This window comes from Pseudochaenichthys georgianus, chromosome 21 (assembly GCF_902827115.2).
Source record: "Pseudochaenichthys georgianus chromosome 21, fPseGeo1.2, whole genome shotgun sequence".
NCBI classification, from domain to species: Eukaryota; Metazoa; Chordata; class Actinopteri; order Perciformes; family Channichthyidae; genus Pseudochaenichthys; species Pseudochaenichthys georgianus.
Window position 1 is genome coordinate 2,686,772 of NC_047523.1, and position 16,821 is coordinate 2,703,592.

General features: G+C 42.7%; 1 long non-coding RNA gene across 1 annotated transcript; it reads left to right on the top strand.

Annotated features, from left to right (window-relative positions):
* Window positions 1–4,446: 4,446 nt before the first annotated feature.
* Window positions 4,447–7,431, top strand: LOC117466692 (uncharacterized). The gene is made up of 3 exons (XR_004554299.2): window positions 4,447–4,600; window positions 5,143–5,277; window positions 6,782–7,431. It is a non-coding gene; the product is annotated as an uncharacterized lncRNA (long non-coding RNA).
* The last annotated feature ends 9,390 nt before the right edge of the window (window positions 7,432–16,821 follow it).

The following is a 16,821-nucleotide window of genomic DNA, read 5'->3' on the forward strand; positions in this document are numbered from 1 at the left end:
GTGTAGGCCACACCCTTTTGCTAATACGTTTTGATTGATGTCGGCCACATTTTTCCACACCTCGTGTTCATTTTGTACGGTAATGTGTCTGCCCCTCCATTGATGCTGTGCACTAAGTTTGGTTTGGAAAATCAAGAAATTGGAATTTAAGTTAATATTTCAATGTTTTTCACATTATGCTAATTAAAAAAAAATCAAAGTAGGCGGAGCTTCGGGATATGACAGGATAATATGTAGAGCTGCTCCACCCGGATAAGTGTGCAAAATCTCAGGTCCGTCAGACTTACGCTGCGACTTTGTACATTTTTCGAAACACTGAATTTACACAGGTGGCGCTAGAGAGCAAGTTGAAAAATGTTCTCCCATCGAATCCAGAATGTTAACATTTTCACCGGTCCTGTCGCTACATGAATAGTGTCGTAACCCCCTCAAAAACAGGTCGAAAGTGCAGAACCGGTAACAGAAGAATAATAATACTGACGATTTCAATAGGTCTTTGCACTACGTGCTCAGGCCCTAATAATAATGACAAAAAAGTAGTGTATTAACGATTACACAGAGACCATAAATGTTTGGCAAAACTTACATTCTTCAGAGTGTGATGTACATGGGAGATCAGATGTTCCTTCTCCAGCAACTGGGGGCTTTTTGAGGTATTTCTCAAGTGCAGCTGGAACATGATAGGGTAGATATTAGCACATTACAAGCAAAAGCATGTATATGCAGTCAGGCAAAAATAACTGCTGCAATCTGCCTCAGCTGTATGCAAGTTCACAACTGGCCTATATAAAAGTTAGGTGGACTTTGAATCAGGGGGTGGCAAGTTCGAGTCCCTGCAGTCAGCATGTCGTTGTGTCCCTGAGACACTTCACCCCAAAGTGTCCTGTGGGGAGGGTCCACAGTACTGAATGTATGGGAGTTGCTTTGGATAAAAGCGTCTAACACATGACACGTCATGTAAATAATAGCACATGCCCATTGGTTGGTCAGCCTCACTTTATACAAAGGAGCAGTTATCCAGATAGCTTTCTTCTGGCTAACATTCACATTGTTTCGTTACAGAAGCATATAAAACAAAGCATTGCACAATAATTAGAAATTAAAAAGAGCAGAAAATAAACAAATTCTAAAATATAATAGAAAATAAACAGAAAAATAAATATATATATATATTTATATACACACAAATTGACCGTGAAAATAAACTATCTGACAAATTAAACACTATTGGAGGATCAATGTACAGCTATCACAATAGAAAAGTAGTATGTTATTTACAAAAAGATTATATAAGAATAATAACACATAAATAAAAACTTTGAATCATTTGTTGTAGGAGCCATTTCCTTAGATTATAGTATCTTATCTTTTTAGAGTATAACCTGAGATTCTGTGGTGTATATTATGTATTTATTATTTGAGTGCGTTACTCTGCAGGTCGAGATGCTGCAGCCTAAAAGGAGAGGTGCTGCAGCCTGCTGGGGTGGCTGACTGAAGCAAACCGTTTTTAGACCTTGCTGGCTGGGAGCGTCACAGCTTGGTTCTTCTGCCTTTAACATTGAAATATCAGTTTATATGACAAATAGTTTGTTAAAAACGTTTCTTTATTTTTGCCTTTTTTGGAATAAACTATCTGTCACAGTTCTGCTTTCTCACTCACCTATTTTCTGCATTAACTTTCCTTAGTCACCTGGTAGTCACACCCTGTCTCTCTCTCACTCTGTTGCACCCATCAGCTCCATTAGTATTTAGGCCCACTTCACTTTCACCTCAGTGCCAGATCGTACTTTGCAGCATGCCAGTCTTTCCCGCATTACCCTTCAGATTGCTCTCCCGGTTTCGACCCTGCCTGTCCCTGACCAGCCTGCCTCGCCTGCTCCCTGACCCGTTCTTTACCTGCGACTCCCGTCCTGCTTTCTCCTGGAACCCTCGCCTGTCCCCGACCAGCCCTTTGCCTACTATCTGCCGTTTTGTCTCCTACCAGCCTATTGCCATCAATAAAGCTGGTTACCGACTATCCCTGGTTCCCCGTGTTCTGCATGTTGGTCCACAGCTCGTTTGTGACACTATCTTACTTTTCAATCGCATCTGGACATTTATATTTTTTCTCTCAAACTACAAGCGTCTATTCGTCGGTCAGCCCCACGAGTGAGCCACAAACAAAGGGCACAAAACAAATAGATATCGTGGTCACTACATTTGTATTTATCATTCTGTATCAGAGGCTCGCGGCTAGCATGGCATCAAAGCTGTATCATGGGCAGGCTACCTCCTTAGCTAGCTAGCTAGCTTTAAATCAAATGTCTAACGGTACAGTACATACTGACTTTTTTCTTTTTTACACAAGCCGACGTACCTCTGTCTTTGACTTTCGATTCCTCCTGTTCTTTTTTCCGTTTCCTTCCCGTTGCCCCTGAAGGCTTGGACCTTTTCATAATGCTAATTGTTTGCCTCTTGCTGTTGCATCGTTGCAATCTCCGACACTTTCAGCTGGAGCTGCCGCGTCACTTTGGCTGTGAGCCGCGGCCCATGGGTGCCAGATAAGCGACCATCCCCCCCTTTCATCACTTACAGTGCAAAATGTGCAAAACGCCGGCCCGGGGTGTTTACTTTATTCAATTATTAATGTAAACGTATTACATCAAGGGCATACAATTAGGTAGAATTAAAAAAAAAAAAAAAAATTTAAATTGTGCATCCAGATCTGGTGCCCTAGGCCAGTGGTTCCCAAACGGTGTGCCGTGGCACACTGGTGTGCCGTGAGGCAAGTCCGGGTGTGCCGTGGGATTTTGTGACAACCATACGTTATTATTGCAATATACAACTACACAAAAATAATTATTTTTTAATTTACTATATCAGTACTTTGTAGGTTTATATGTACGTAATCTGCGCGATTTGCGCGTCCACATCTCCACGTGCAGTGCTGCATAAACATGGCTGAGTCAGCGATAACTCTCGAGGGGTGGAGGTATGTCCATTATTTTGAGTTCATCCGAAGAATAGACAGGAATGTGACGGTGAGGTGCAAACTGTGTCCGGGCCAGAAGCTGTTATATACTGCTGTAAACACCACGTCAAACCTCAACAAGCACCTGCAAAGAACACATGCTAAGGTGGAGCTACCGCACACGCTATTTGTTGTTTGTTTATATCACAGTCTGTTCTTCTTCTCTGTCTTCCGGTTGTTGCCTGTTTTGAATGACGAATACACACTACCGCCGCCTGCTGGTAAGGAGAGTTATTGACACTCACGCATGCGCAGTTCGTACGTGCTCAGCTGAAGTCTTTGCGGTGTCTGGTTCCAGTGCAACACATGGCCAACACGCAGGAGAACACGCCGACGCAACAGAGTGATCAGATATAGACTGCGCAAAATATACAGATAGTAGGAGACAGAGAACAGCCACGGTCAGATAGCAGGAGACAGAGGACAGCCACGGTCAGATAGGAAAACATTCAGGATCTGGATCAGTCTTATGCGACAATGGAAACTGAACTAAAGAGAACATTTGAAACTTTAGCAGTCTGCGTGATCTGCCAGCAGGGAGGGGCGGGCCGGCCCTGCGAGTAAAGTAACGAGTAAAGTAACGAGTTACTTTATGTAGAGAGTAACGAAGTTGTGTAATATATTACTTTTTTAAAAAGTAATACGTAATATGTAATATATTACTTTTTTTTAGTAACGACCCCATCTCTGCTGAAATGTTACATTTATAATTTGTAGTTCAGGACCATGGACAATGCAGCTTCCTTGCATTGACAGTTCTCTGTGCTGAATTTCCTTTGTCTCATTTTTAATGTTGTGACCTGTCTGGTTTAAATGAGTGTGTTGCTGCTTTGATGAAGCCTAATTTGATAACGTTTCAAATTAATTTCTGAAATATTTCGTTAATAAATATTTATTGAGTAATATAGTTGTCTTTGTCACATTTTATTTGGCATTAGTAAATAATTATGCACATTTACAGATATTTTACATGATATGAGTGATAACACGTGTTATAAGGGCTATTTTGCACAATAGGTGTGCCTTGAGATTTTTACTTGTCCTTTGGTGTGCCTTGGGCACAAAAAGTTTGGGAACCACTGCCCTAGGCGACCGCCTAGTTCGCCAGTGGGAAGGGCCGGCCCTGGTGTTGAGAGATGTATCCATAGATCTCTTAATTTTGTTCTCAACATGCACCAGATTGATGCTTTTAACTTCAATATTTAAAAAAAAAATCTTCCAGGGGGAGCGTGCCCCCAGACCCCCCTAGAGGATGTTAGGTCCACGGTGTTTACATGCTTATTTATACAAAATATCTTTGCTTATGCTAACATCATAAGACAAAAGTTGGTTCCGTGTTGTGTGTAGTGAGAACGTGCGAAGAGTATGGGAGGCCCCCGAAAGTTTAGGGCCGGCCCTGTCTAAAATGCATGATCTGTTTGGTATTTTTTTCAGGTTTGTCAGGGTAGCTTACGCGTTGTTATTGAGGAAGAGATCCAGTTGCAGCAGACAGCTGACACAGAAAGACAGAAACAGCTCCTAAAATACTGAGATACACTTTAAAGTGTAGATCAACCATTCTGAGAGAGATGGTGTGATTGATCATCAACGGTGAGTGCTTACTGGATTTTACAGCGAGTTTGGGACATAGGTTGTGGGTTAGAATTCATTGTGATGGTTTTCAGACTTGATGACACTGTTGGGTTGAACTTATATCCTGCTGCGTCATATCAAAAAGTTGACTCACACCAACCAGTATTCAGAATCAGCTTTACAGAAACCGAGTAGACTCAAAGAGAGCTTTGCTTTTGTTGTCTGTCAGGGTGACTCAGCATTTTTCAGTCAGGAAGTACAGGGATCTCTTCTCTTGGCTCGCAAACGAGCGAAAGAAAGGCTTTAGGGTTAGTCAACAAAAATAAATAGAACATTTGTATGACAATGTGTGTGTTGTAACTTCCATTGGGCCTTTGGCTCAGACAAGTTCAACTTTTTAATAAAAAATACAACAAAGGCTTTGTTGTTCTTCTCCAGTTTAGACTCCATAATTTAAAAAGTAATTTTTTTTGCCTATTGAACTACCTTATTCAAACCCCTAAAAAGTGTTTTCAATGACAAACTATGAATTGTAGAACCCTGTTGAACCCTGTTTCCAGCCTGCAGGTACGTGGTGCTGAAGATCCGGGCTGCAGTGAGAGGTGAGCCGCAGACGGAGAAACGCAGCACCACATGCAGCCAGGCAAGGCAGGCAACTGCTAGGGCGCCGGACCAGAAGGGGGCCCCCAAAGAAAGTAGGTTAAGAAGGTCCACAGCAATGACAACATGAAACACCCTTTAATTTACTGCAACTACATGTCGGGAAACCCCCTCAAGGTGGCCCCATGCATAGCGCGACGTAAAAATGCTGTTTCGTTTCTGTTTCTTTGCCTTGCTCTGCTCCGGGGGGGGGGGGGGGGGGGGGGGGGGCTCTGTCTTCAGCCTAGTTCGCCAGTGGGAAGGGCCGGCCCTTCCCACTGGCATTCACCAAAACATGAAGCAGTTATTATAGAGAATGTATGTTTCCTACTTAACACATCACTTTCTGGTCTAGAATTTGGCACCATTATGATTTTTATATGTGATACTTGTTTTATTAAGCTTCAACATTACAGATGAAAGACATTATTTAGCAAACTATTAGCCCATGAAAGACAACTGTCTGTTTTTCACAAAGTCGACTCTGACTGATAGTGGATCACGGGGCTCAGGACTTTGTTTCCTCGCAGGTTTCTTTATTCTTTTTCATCTCCTTTGACTCACTTTATGTGCAAAACTCAAGGTCAAAATCAAGTCCTCAACCCAATGTGATCACATTGAAACAGTGATTTTAATTGATGAAATGTAACATTTAACATGTGATTCCAAGCTGAAAAAAGAAATCAACAAGTGTTAACCTCATAACTTTGTGTGACTCTTGGTGGTTGACCTAACTGTCGATTTCTACTCGGGTGTCACATCCAGCATTTTCACCTAAACAAGTTGCATACAGTACTGAAATGTAACTGACTCCAGATCTGAATATTGTTGAATATCCAGGACTTTAAGTTGTTCCTGTCTGACAACATTGCCACCTGTTTCTCTGTGGTTGGCTGTTCGCAGTATGGATGTATAAATAGAACTGGGTACAGTGTTGCAGGACGGGCCCCGTTCATATGAAAGTTGCTCGGTGACACATGAACCCCAAAATGCTCTGTTACCTGAGATAATGGGATATGTCAAACACAGCTTGCCTTTTCTCATGAACTTTAAAGTGAAAAATATAGTGTTTAAAAATACAATGATATACTTATATCTAACTGAGTGTTGCTTGTCCAACTTACATTTGACACTTTCCATCATATTATTACAGTACGTGTAAGTCCTACAAAAGACCAATGTGCCTCCTATATTTCTTAAACAGAAACAATACTTGAATGAGACATGCAGCTTTGCGTAATGAACACTCTTGTGTATGCTGGTTTTAGTCTTTTAATGGGATGTGATAAAAGTAAGAAAAATATAGAATTTCACCACACTCAAAATACATTATATCTACACACCCTTATTATTTCTCACAAACACAATGGATTGTGAGATAAAACTTGTCCTTAAAACCAAACCAATATCCTAAACAAGCCTGTTCAGAGGAACTTTTGAGGTTCAGTTCAGCCATCTTTCTGATGTATCGAGAGAGGATTTAGCCTGGACAACAATCATGCCAGCTTTTTTACCTCTTCATCTCACCCCGTCTGTATGTCTGCCTCTGTTTGTCTGCAGGACAAATGGACAGCAGGATGAGTCGGGATGGATCTGCCTTGATCCCAAACCCGACACAGAGTGGGGCGGTCCTGCAGAAGGAAGAGTGTGGATCCTGAAAGTAAACCCAGAGCCGGAGTGTAGTGTGGACGGACTATAATGAGGAGACAAACAAATACACCACACAGAAACACACACAGAGAAACAAGCACATCCTGGTAGATGCTCTTCTTCTACTCGACTTTTCAAATATAATGAAATGCTAAATTGCTGATTTCTTTTTCAAATATAATCTCTGCCATGAAATGTATAGGTTCATTTATTGCACTGACATGCACAATTATTTGTGTGCGCCCTCCCCAGTCTCACCACGCAAACACTGACACCACCATTCCTAAAAAAAACATGACAAATAAACTCTAACCCTCATTGAATTCCCACCTGCTTCCAGCTCTCGGTTCACTTTCCCGCTCGTCCTCCATCCAGTGGAGAGAGCAGTCTGAGTTGGCAGAGAGAATGAAAGCCTGATCACCAATTCCCCAGCAGAGGAACGGATCAGTCCAGATAATTATTAAATACTCTGCTGATAAAGCTGCACCAAGTCATTTATTCATTGGCCTGTTCTTTTTCCCTGTAACTGTAACACTTTACAGTAAAAAATACCAAAATTCTTGAGTTATTTCTGTGTTTCTCGCTCTACAATATTGTGACACACACACACACACACACACACACACACACAGCAGCCCTCTACTTGCTACAAATTTAAGTATGAAAAGGTTCAACTGCACACACATCATCTCGGCTCGCGCAGCACACTCACTGGCATAGATTGCGCAAGAATGTATTGCGCACCTTGGAGGTGCAGCGCAGGCATATTGACATTCAAGAGATGCGTTATTCTGTGTGAAAACATGTTTTTCTTTTAGCCTATTTACTATGGGCTTAGATATGTCTCATAATTATTAGTTTGAACCATAGACTGTATATATAAATGGACGTAGTGTCCGTGACGTCACCCATAGGATTCTGCAGAGTTGCCGAGAAGCCCTTAGTAGGCGGAGTCGGCCACTAACGGCTCGACTGACGTCGGAGTCTAATCCCGCCTACTCCAAATAAGGGAAAAGAGGCGGAGCCGAGGCGGGACCTGCTGCCTCCAAACTGGAAGTAAACAGAGCTAGCTCAGGCTAAGAAGCTAAGCTAACATGAAATACATGCATACCAAGTTACTGCTAACAGTGTAGTTCCCCTATATAAACGTTACATTCATAATAAAATGAGACAATCTGCAAGAGAATTAGCTATATTTTGTTATTCTTAATGCTTGTCATTCACACGTTAAGAAAACAAGTACCGATAGCAGAACAATTGTGGCGATGTTCAGCTTAATAAGCCTTGTTCAACATAATGTATTTAGCTAATACAACAGCAGGCGAACCAAGTCTGCGTTTCGCTGCATTCCTTGTCTCCAGTTATAACGACGGACTCCACCGCCCGGAGCCGCAGTGGGCTAGCTCCGGGACGCCGGCTGGAGCTAGCCCCCTGTGGCTCCGTTAGCTCCGGCGGCCACCACTGGGATAATTGGGTCCCCTATTAACATTTTCTCCCGTTTAGGATTATGGGCATCATAGCCATAGACTATAAAAGTCTTACCCAAGGCTGAATCATAAACTAAAATGTATATGTATTAGGGCTGTCAGTCGATTCAAATATTTAATCGCGATTAATCGCATGATTATCCATGGTTAATCAATCAATCAATCAATATTTATTTATAGCCCAATGTCACAAATGTTACATTTGTCTCAGTGGTCTTCACAGTGTGTACAGAATATCAGTATGACAATACGACACCCTCTGTCCTTAGACCCTCACATCGTACAAGGAAAAACTTCCGGAGAAAACCCACAGTTTAAAGGGAACATGGGAGAAACCTCAGGGAGAGCAACAGAGGAGGGATCCCTCTCCCAGGACGGACAGACGTGCAATAGATGCCGTGTGTAAATTGAAAAGATAATACATTTGCAACATAGGTAGTCCAAATGTTTGGAAATGCATGTGTGTATAATAGGAAGATGAATCTACGAGGATATCCATCCAGGACCGATGATCCAGGACCACAGCCACGACTCGCGATCCAGGGCTCACAATCCAGGACACAGGACCGCAGGATCATCCATGACTCCGGATCCCGGCGTATATAGACACCAAAAAGAAAGAGATTTGGGGAAGCTGGGTTAATCGGAACATGAGAGGACACAGGTATAGACAGAGAGAAGGAAGAAGTAAGATGTCCCCCGACAAACTAAGCCTATATCAGCAAAACTAGGGGCTGAATCTAGTCAGCCCTAAATATAAGCTTTATCAAAAAGGAAGGTCTTAAGCGCACTCTTAAAAACGGATAGGGTGTCTGCCGCCCGAACACGAACTGGAAGCTGATTCCACAAATGTGGAGCTTGATAAGAAAAGGCTCTGGCTCCCATTGTACTTTTAGAGACTCTAGGAACAACCAACAACCCTGCATTCTTGGAACGCAATGCCCTAGTAGGACAGTAGGGTATAATGAGTTATTTAAGGTAAGATGGCGCCTGCCCATTAAGGGCTTTGTAGGCGAGAAGAAGAATTTTAAATTCTATCCTGTGTTCTATAGGGAGCCAGTGTAAGGCAGCCAGAACAGGAGTAATGTGGTCCCTTTTCCTAACTCTAGTTAGTACACGAGCTGCAGCATTTTGAATCAGCTGAAGCGACTTGACTGACTTCTTGGTACTCCCTGATAATAAAGAGTTACAATAATCCAGCCTTGAAGTAACAAATGCATGGACTAGTTTCTCTGCATCGTTTTGAGGCAAGATATGCCTGATCTTTGCAATGTTACGTAGATGGAAGTAGGTGGTCCTTGAAATTGATTTTATGTGGGCGTTAAAGGATAAATCCTGATCAAATATAACACCAAGATTCCTTACAGTCTAACTGGAGGCCAAATTAATGCCATCCATAGTTAGTATATCTTTAGATAATTTGTTTCGTAGATTCTTCGGGCCAAGTACAATAACTTCAGTTTTGGTCGTGTTTAACATAAAAAAATGTAAGGTCATCCACGTTTTTAAGTCATTGAGGCAGTCTTGAATTTTATTTAGATGATTAATTTCATCAGGCTTGATTGATAAATATAGTTGAGTATCATCCGCATAACAATGACAGTTTACAGAATGATTCCTTATAATATTGCCTAACGGAAGCATATATAATGTGAACAAAATAGGTCCGAGCACTGAGCCCTGTGGCACTCCATGGCTAACTTTGGTTTGCGTGGAAGATTCATCGTTAACACATACAAACTGAGAGCGTTCAGATAGATAGGACCTACACCAGCCTAAAGCAGTTCCCTGTATGCCAACTAAGTGCTCTAGTCTTTGCAATAGGATATCATGGTCGATAGTATCAAATGCAGCACTGAGATCGAGCAAGAAAATAATAGAGACAAGTCCCTTGTCTGAGGCTATTAGAATGTCATTTGTGACTTTAACCAGAGCTGTCTCTGTGCTATGATGTGTTCTAAAGCCAGACTGAAAATCTTCAAATAAATCATTCTTTTTTAAGTAATCACACAGCTGTTTTGCGACCGCTTTCTCAAGAATGTTTGAGAGGAATGGAAGATTAGAAATAGGTCTATAGTTGGCTAAAACCTGTTGTGATTTTTAAGAAGCGGTTTTATCACTGCTACTTTGAATGATTGTGGAACATAGCCTGATAATAAAGACATATTCATAATATTTAATAAAGAAGTGCTAATTAATGGAAAAACTTCCTTCAACAGCTTAGTTGGAATTGGGTCTAACATGCACGTTGATGGTTGAGAAGAGATAATCATTGAATTTAATTGTTCAAGGTTTATGGCTGAAAAGCATTCTAGTTTACTATCTAGTGTAATATTAGAACTTATGTTTCCGGGAGCTGTTGATAATACTATACTGGTCAAAGGCAAGAGGTCATTAATTTTGTTTCTAAGAGTAACAATTTTATCGTTAAAAAAGCACATAAAATCATTACTACTGAGTGCTATGGGAATAGAAGGCTCAATGGAGCTGTGGCTCTCTGTCAGCCTGGCTACAGTGCTGAAAAAGAAATCTTGCATTATTCTTATTCTCATCTATTAATGAAGAGTAGTAGGCTGCTCTCGCTTTACGCAGTGCTTTCTTATATTCATTGAGAGTAATATGCCAAATTAAACGAGATTCTTCAAGTTTAGTGGAACGCCATATCCTTTCAAGTTGTCTAGACTTTTGCTTTATTTTGCGGGTTTCGGCATTATGCCATGGAGCTAATCTATGTTGTTTTATTTTCTTCTTTTTCAAAGGAGCAACAGAGTCTAATTTTATTCGCAGCGCATCTGTAGCACTATCAACAACATGATCAATGTGGGGTGGTGTACATTTTGTATGTATTTTGTTCTCCCACTACCTGGATGAGCTGCCGCCGGTTACGTTTAACAACCTGGATGTGTCCAACCTGCTGAGCAAGATGGAGCGACTGCACAGCGAGGTTTGCGCATTAAGACACGTAGTGGAAGTTCAGGCAGATATCGGTCAGAACCTGCGTGCTGTGGCTGCGACCATGGACAGCAGAGTTGATGCCGTAGAACGCCAGTTGGAGCCGAGTCATGGTGGAGGACTGGCTGTACCAAGTGACGCTGAAATTACCTGTGGGAGCGCTCAGGGTGATGGCCAGGATGGTGCGGTGTCGGTGAAGGATGCGAGCCCCCCCGGCTCTTCTACTGATGTACATCCCAACTGTGTTGACCCGCTCGCTGCGTCAGGGACCGTGAGTGCCTGTGTGAGCCCTGGAGGAACTGCGGTAAATTCGCAGGTATGGAGTCAAGTTGTGAAACAGGGCCGAGGTCGGAGGAATAGGGCCGAGGGCCAGTCTGCCTTATCTAAACAGTTTGTTGGGAAACCTGAACGGAGGATGCCTAAGCCTATTGTTGGCACTGCTGCACAAGGGAATATAAAAGTGATCCGTACGAAGTTGGTGAGTGTTTTTGCTACCAAATTCTCGCCAGACCTTGACGCTGAGACACTGTCCGAATATCTAACTGAACAACTCGGCCGTGATGTTAACTGTCACCGTATTGACACTGCGAGCAGCAGATATAGCTCGTTTAAAGTGTGTGCTGAGTGCAATGAAGTTGCGGAGATGTTTAACCCAGAACTCTGGCCTGAAGGCTCAGTTGTGAGGCGATACTATGAACCACGTAAAGCGGAGGTGATAGGGGCTAGCAGAGCTAGACCTTTTGCTGGTGCGAGGGTACTGAATGGGGCCACGGCTGAGCTGCTTAGCTAAACGTTATGCGGGTTGGATCATTTAACTGTCGCGGGCTGCGCCTGGGCAACAGCGCTGCTGATAGGATCCGACGTGTAGTGGTGGACAACTTGCTACAAAAATGTGACATTTTATGCTTGCAAGAAACTTTCTTACCTAAGCAGGACTTGGGAAAGTTGAACTCTCTTAATGACAATTTTCACGGGGCTGGTGAGTCCACTACGGACCTATCTCTGGGAATAGTGAGAGGAAGGATAGCAGGGGGCGTGGCTATCCTGTGGCACAAAAAGCTGGACGCTGTCATTAATGTCATCAGGCATCAGTTGACTGGTGTATTGCTGTACAGATCAAAATGAATAACAAGGAGTTTAGCATTCTCAATGTATATACACCATATGAGTCACAGCATAATGAAGATGAATACCTGAACAGACTTGCTTTTATACATTCTTTTATTGTTGATAATCATTCCTCCAGTGTTTATGTAGTGGGTGATATGAATGCTGACATATCAGACAAAAGGTCCTTGTTTGCTAAGCATATGCTACAGTTTTGTGATGATAACAATCTTATATTATCAAGCCAAATACTTCTGCCTACAGATAGCTATTCATATATAAGCGAGGCCTGGCATACAACTTCATGGCTTGACCATTGCATAAGCACTGCTAATGCCCATGACATTGTAAGATCAATTGAGATTGTGTATGAGGCATCAATGTCAGATCACATTCCTTTTATAATGTCACTAGATTGTGATAGTCTCCCTGAGATGTCTCAGGAGGCTAAACATGCCTGTACCACTAAAGTGGACAGGTCCAAGCTCACAAATGAGGATAGGCTATTGTACTATGGGAGAACTGATGTCCTATTAAGTGATGTATATCTACCCAAAGTGGCAACTCTGTGTGTTGATGTGGGTTGTAATGAAAGCTCTCACCGTGAAGACCTCTGTAACATGTATGATTGTATTGTGGGAGCTATACCAGTATACCGTGCTGTACCTACTCTAGGAAGAGACACAACGTCAAGCCAGGGTGGAATACACATGTGGCTGATCAATACGCTGAAGCCAAGAATGCTTTTGGGGCCTGGGTCCAGGCAGGAAGGCCCAGAGAGGGGCCTGTCCTGGATCTCAAAAAGCGTACACATGCTAGATATAAATATGCAGTTCGTTATGTCAACAAACACACAGAAACATTGAGAGCGGACTCGATGGCTGAAAAGCTCCTTCATAATGATGTGACTGGCTTCTGGAAGGAGGTGAGAGCTCTGAACAGGGCCAGTACGTCATTACCGTGTACCATAGAGGGAGTATCTGGAGCCGATAACATAGCCGAGTTGTGGAGGCAACATTACTCTACTATACTTAATTGTGTTAAAAGTGACCCCTACAAAGTTGGTAGTGTTGTGAAAAGTGACACAGTGGGAATCACAGCTAAAGAGGTTTATCGAGCAATTGAACAGCTAGCTGATAACAAAGCATGCGGCTCTGACCGAATCACTGCAGAGCACCTTAAACTGGCAAGCCCGAAGGTTGCAGTTCTTCTTGCCATTTGTTTTACCGGCCTCATGACTCATGGTATGTTGCCAGACTCCATGTTGACGGTTACCTTGGTCCCTGTCATTAAGGACAAAGCGGGCAAGGTAGGGAGCTTGGATAACTATAGACCAATTGCTCTGGCCAGTGTGTTATCCAAAGTCCTGGAAAGAATTTTGTTGGATAGACTATGTTCTTATTTATGTACCTCAGATAACCAGTTTGGCTTCAAGGCTAAGCATGGTACTGAGCTATGCATCTATGCTTTGAAGGAAATGGTAGAAACATATAGAAGACAGAATTCCACTGTTCTGATTGGTTTCATTGATGCCTCTAAGGCTTTTGACCGAGTTAACCATCATAAACTGTTTTTAAAATTGAGACAAAGAGGTGTGCCTAACAGTATAATTAGGATCCTGGCTTATTGGTATGCCAACCAGAGCATGCGGATCAAATGGGGGAATGCAGTCTCGGCGCCATTTGGTGTTGGTAATGGAGTCCGCCAGGGGGGGCTCCTCTCACCGAGCCTTTTTAATATCTATATGAATGATCTATCAGATGATTTAAGTGTCTGTAAAACAGGGTGTGTGATTGGTAATGTGATTGTAAACTATCTTATGTATGCCGATGATCTGGCAATTGTTTCTCCGAGCAGTGCTGGTTTTCAACAGTTGCTAAATGTTTGTTCTGATTACGGAGTCAAATTTGACGTTAAATACAATGCTAAGAAGAGCGCTGTAATGATCTGTAGAGCAAAAGGGGATAAGAACCTTTGTTTTCCAACATTCTATCTGTCAGGACAGGTGCTGTCTGTTTGCTGTAACACGAAGTATCTGGGACACATCATCACAGATGAAATGGCTGATGATGATGATGATATGTATAGACAGCGGCGTGTCTTATATATACAAGCCAACATGTTGGCTAGAAAATTCTCTTGGTGTTCAGATGAGGTTAAGGTGAACCTCTTTAGAGCGTATTGCACTCCTCTCTATACTGCCCCCTTGTGGGTCAAGTATAAGAAGGCGAGCCTCCGGAAGCTCCAGGTTGCATATAATGACTGTTTGCGTATACTGCTTAGAAAACCAAGGTGGTGCAGTGCAAGTGAAATGTTCTGTAATGCACGAGTCAACACGTTCCATGCTCTTTTGAGAGGTCTGATGTACAAATTCATCTGTCGATTGAATGTTTCTCATAACTCTGTCATTATGCTGCTTTCAAATCCGTGTCTCAGTGCTGTACGATACCAGTCACCTCTGTGGAAACATTGGTATGGCTGCCTTTTTTTAGTTTGTATTTGAGTGTTGTATGTTTTGTAATAATGGACCAAGAGTCTCTTTAAATAAAGATGATGATGATGATGATGTATAAGTTTCCTCCCTTACATGCATACATGCTATCGAGTTAAAGAGCCTGTGACACGGTTTTCCCCCATCATCCAAACCCATCAATTTGAGTACATATTGTCCCCTTGAAAACCGTTACTGAACTGATTTTGGATATTTGTACTTTGATAACCATTAATCTGCCCTTCAATGTTGACAATTTTCTGGATCTTCTCGCGGATTCTTCAAGTCCCGCCAAATGATGGGTGACGTCATTGCGGGCACAGCGCTCCAGCTGCACCGTCCAGGATCCCAGCATCTGCGTATAAATACAGTCAGATGTAAACGCACGACGGCGCACACAGCAGCAAGCTCAGACAGCGATGACAGGTTAATGTTGAACGTGTCTGAGAGCTCATATGAGTCTGAAGGATCGGTTTATGTTGTATCTGTTAGAAGTTTAGGAATGAGGTGCGTCAATATGGGCGATCATACGGTCATGTAGCCAGTGGTGGAATGGGACTAAAAATCATCCCGGGACTCTCGACCGGCCCACGTCGGTACCGCTAGTAAATTGTCAACGGGGGGAGTGGGGGATGTCAGGGGCGGCGGGTGCTGTAGATAGTGATAGAGATTTTATGGGACAACTGGTCCGCTTTCCAAATCTCTGCGCGTCCCTAACAAGCTGGTTATCATACAGGAAGGAGTCCAGAACATACAAGTATCCGTTAAAACAATAATCTATATATATATATAACAATATAACAATGCAATACAATCAATACATTACCATACAAAGCCATATCATATGCGTAATGTCAGGAGTATGCCTACTCCTGGCCCTTGTTCACGGGCCGCCACGACCTTCCGGTCCGGCGGCGCCAGAAGAGAGAGACAGAACAAAAAGCTGAATAGGCTTTCATACCAACAGATACAGGAAGGGGTGGAGTTTACTCAACCTCCACACACACCCCCCCCCCCCCCCCCCCACATTCCAGAGACCTCAGATGTGTCTTAAAGGATATTTCTTTGCTTCCAAAGATAACACAAATATTTCACCTCTCATATCTCCAACTTCTGGTTACACAGAATATAAAGTAATTAAACCCACACATATACTATTCAAGATATGTAGACTTCCCTGAAACATGACATGCTAGAGATCTTAAGCAGAATATACTCTTCCCCCACCTAGCACCATGTCCTGCATACATACACCTCCCCCACAGGGCAATACAACCCTGTTTACTCTAAACAGCCTTTGTTTAGAGCCATTTTAGTCCTCACCTTTATGTAAGGATAAAACAGAGAAATCAATATAAAACACAAACACAAGTATTGTTTGAACAGTATTCACTTAACTGCTACTATTGATAATTACCAGAGAAACTCAAGGGACCTCTTTTAATATCTGGAAATTGCAACAAGACTTTCTGCCATTTCAAATGTAACACACTTCTTAAATATCAGATGCTGCAATCCCCCTTTTGCACTCTTTTAAAAGAGTGCAACTTACACAAGGCACTTGAAACATAACTATTGTCATTCCTCTCCAATATCGTATAAATCCATCAGAAACTGAGATCCAAAGTATTTGAAATCGTGAAGGAACAGAACATCACTTCCCATGGCAGTGAAGGAACCATGAGGGGGCAGCTGAGTGCTAAGAAGCAGTCTCCTGGTGGTGAATCATCATCATCATGGATGTCCTCGAGGTCCTTCTCCTCCAGTCCGCTGATGACAGCATTCGTGTCGACCTCCATGACGAGACCCAGATCCGTCTTGATGTCGTCCCCTGGTCCTAGCAGGTGGTTTCCCCGCCGCACACTGGCTCCTGTGGTACGAGCTGTCCCCCTTTCCTCCTATGCGGACGGCCT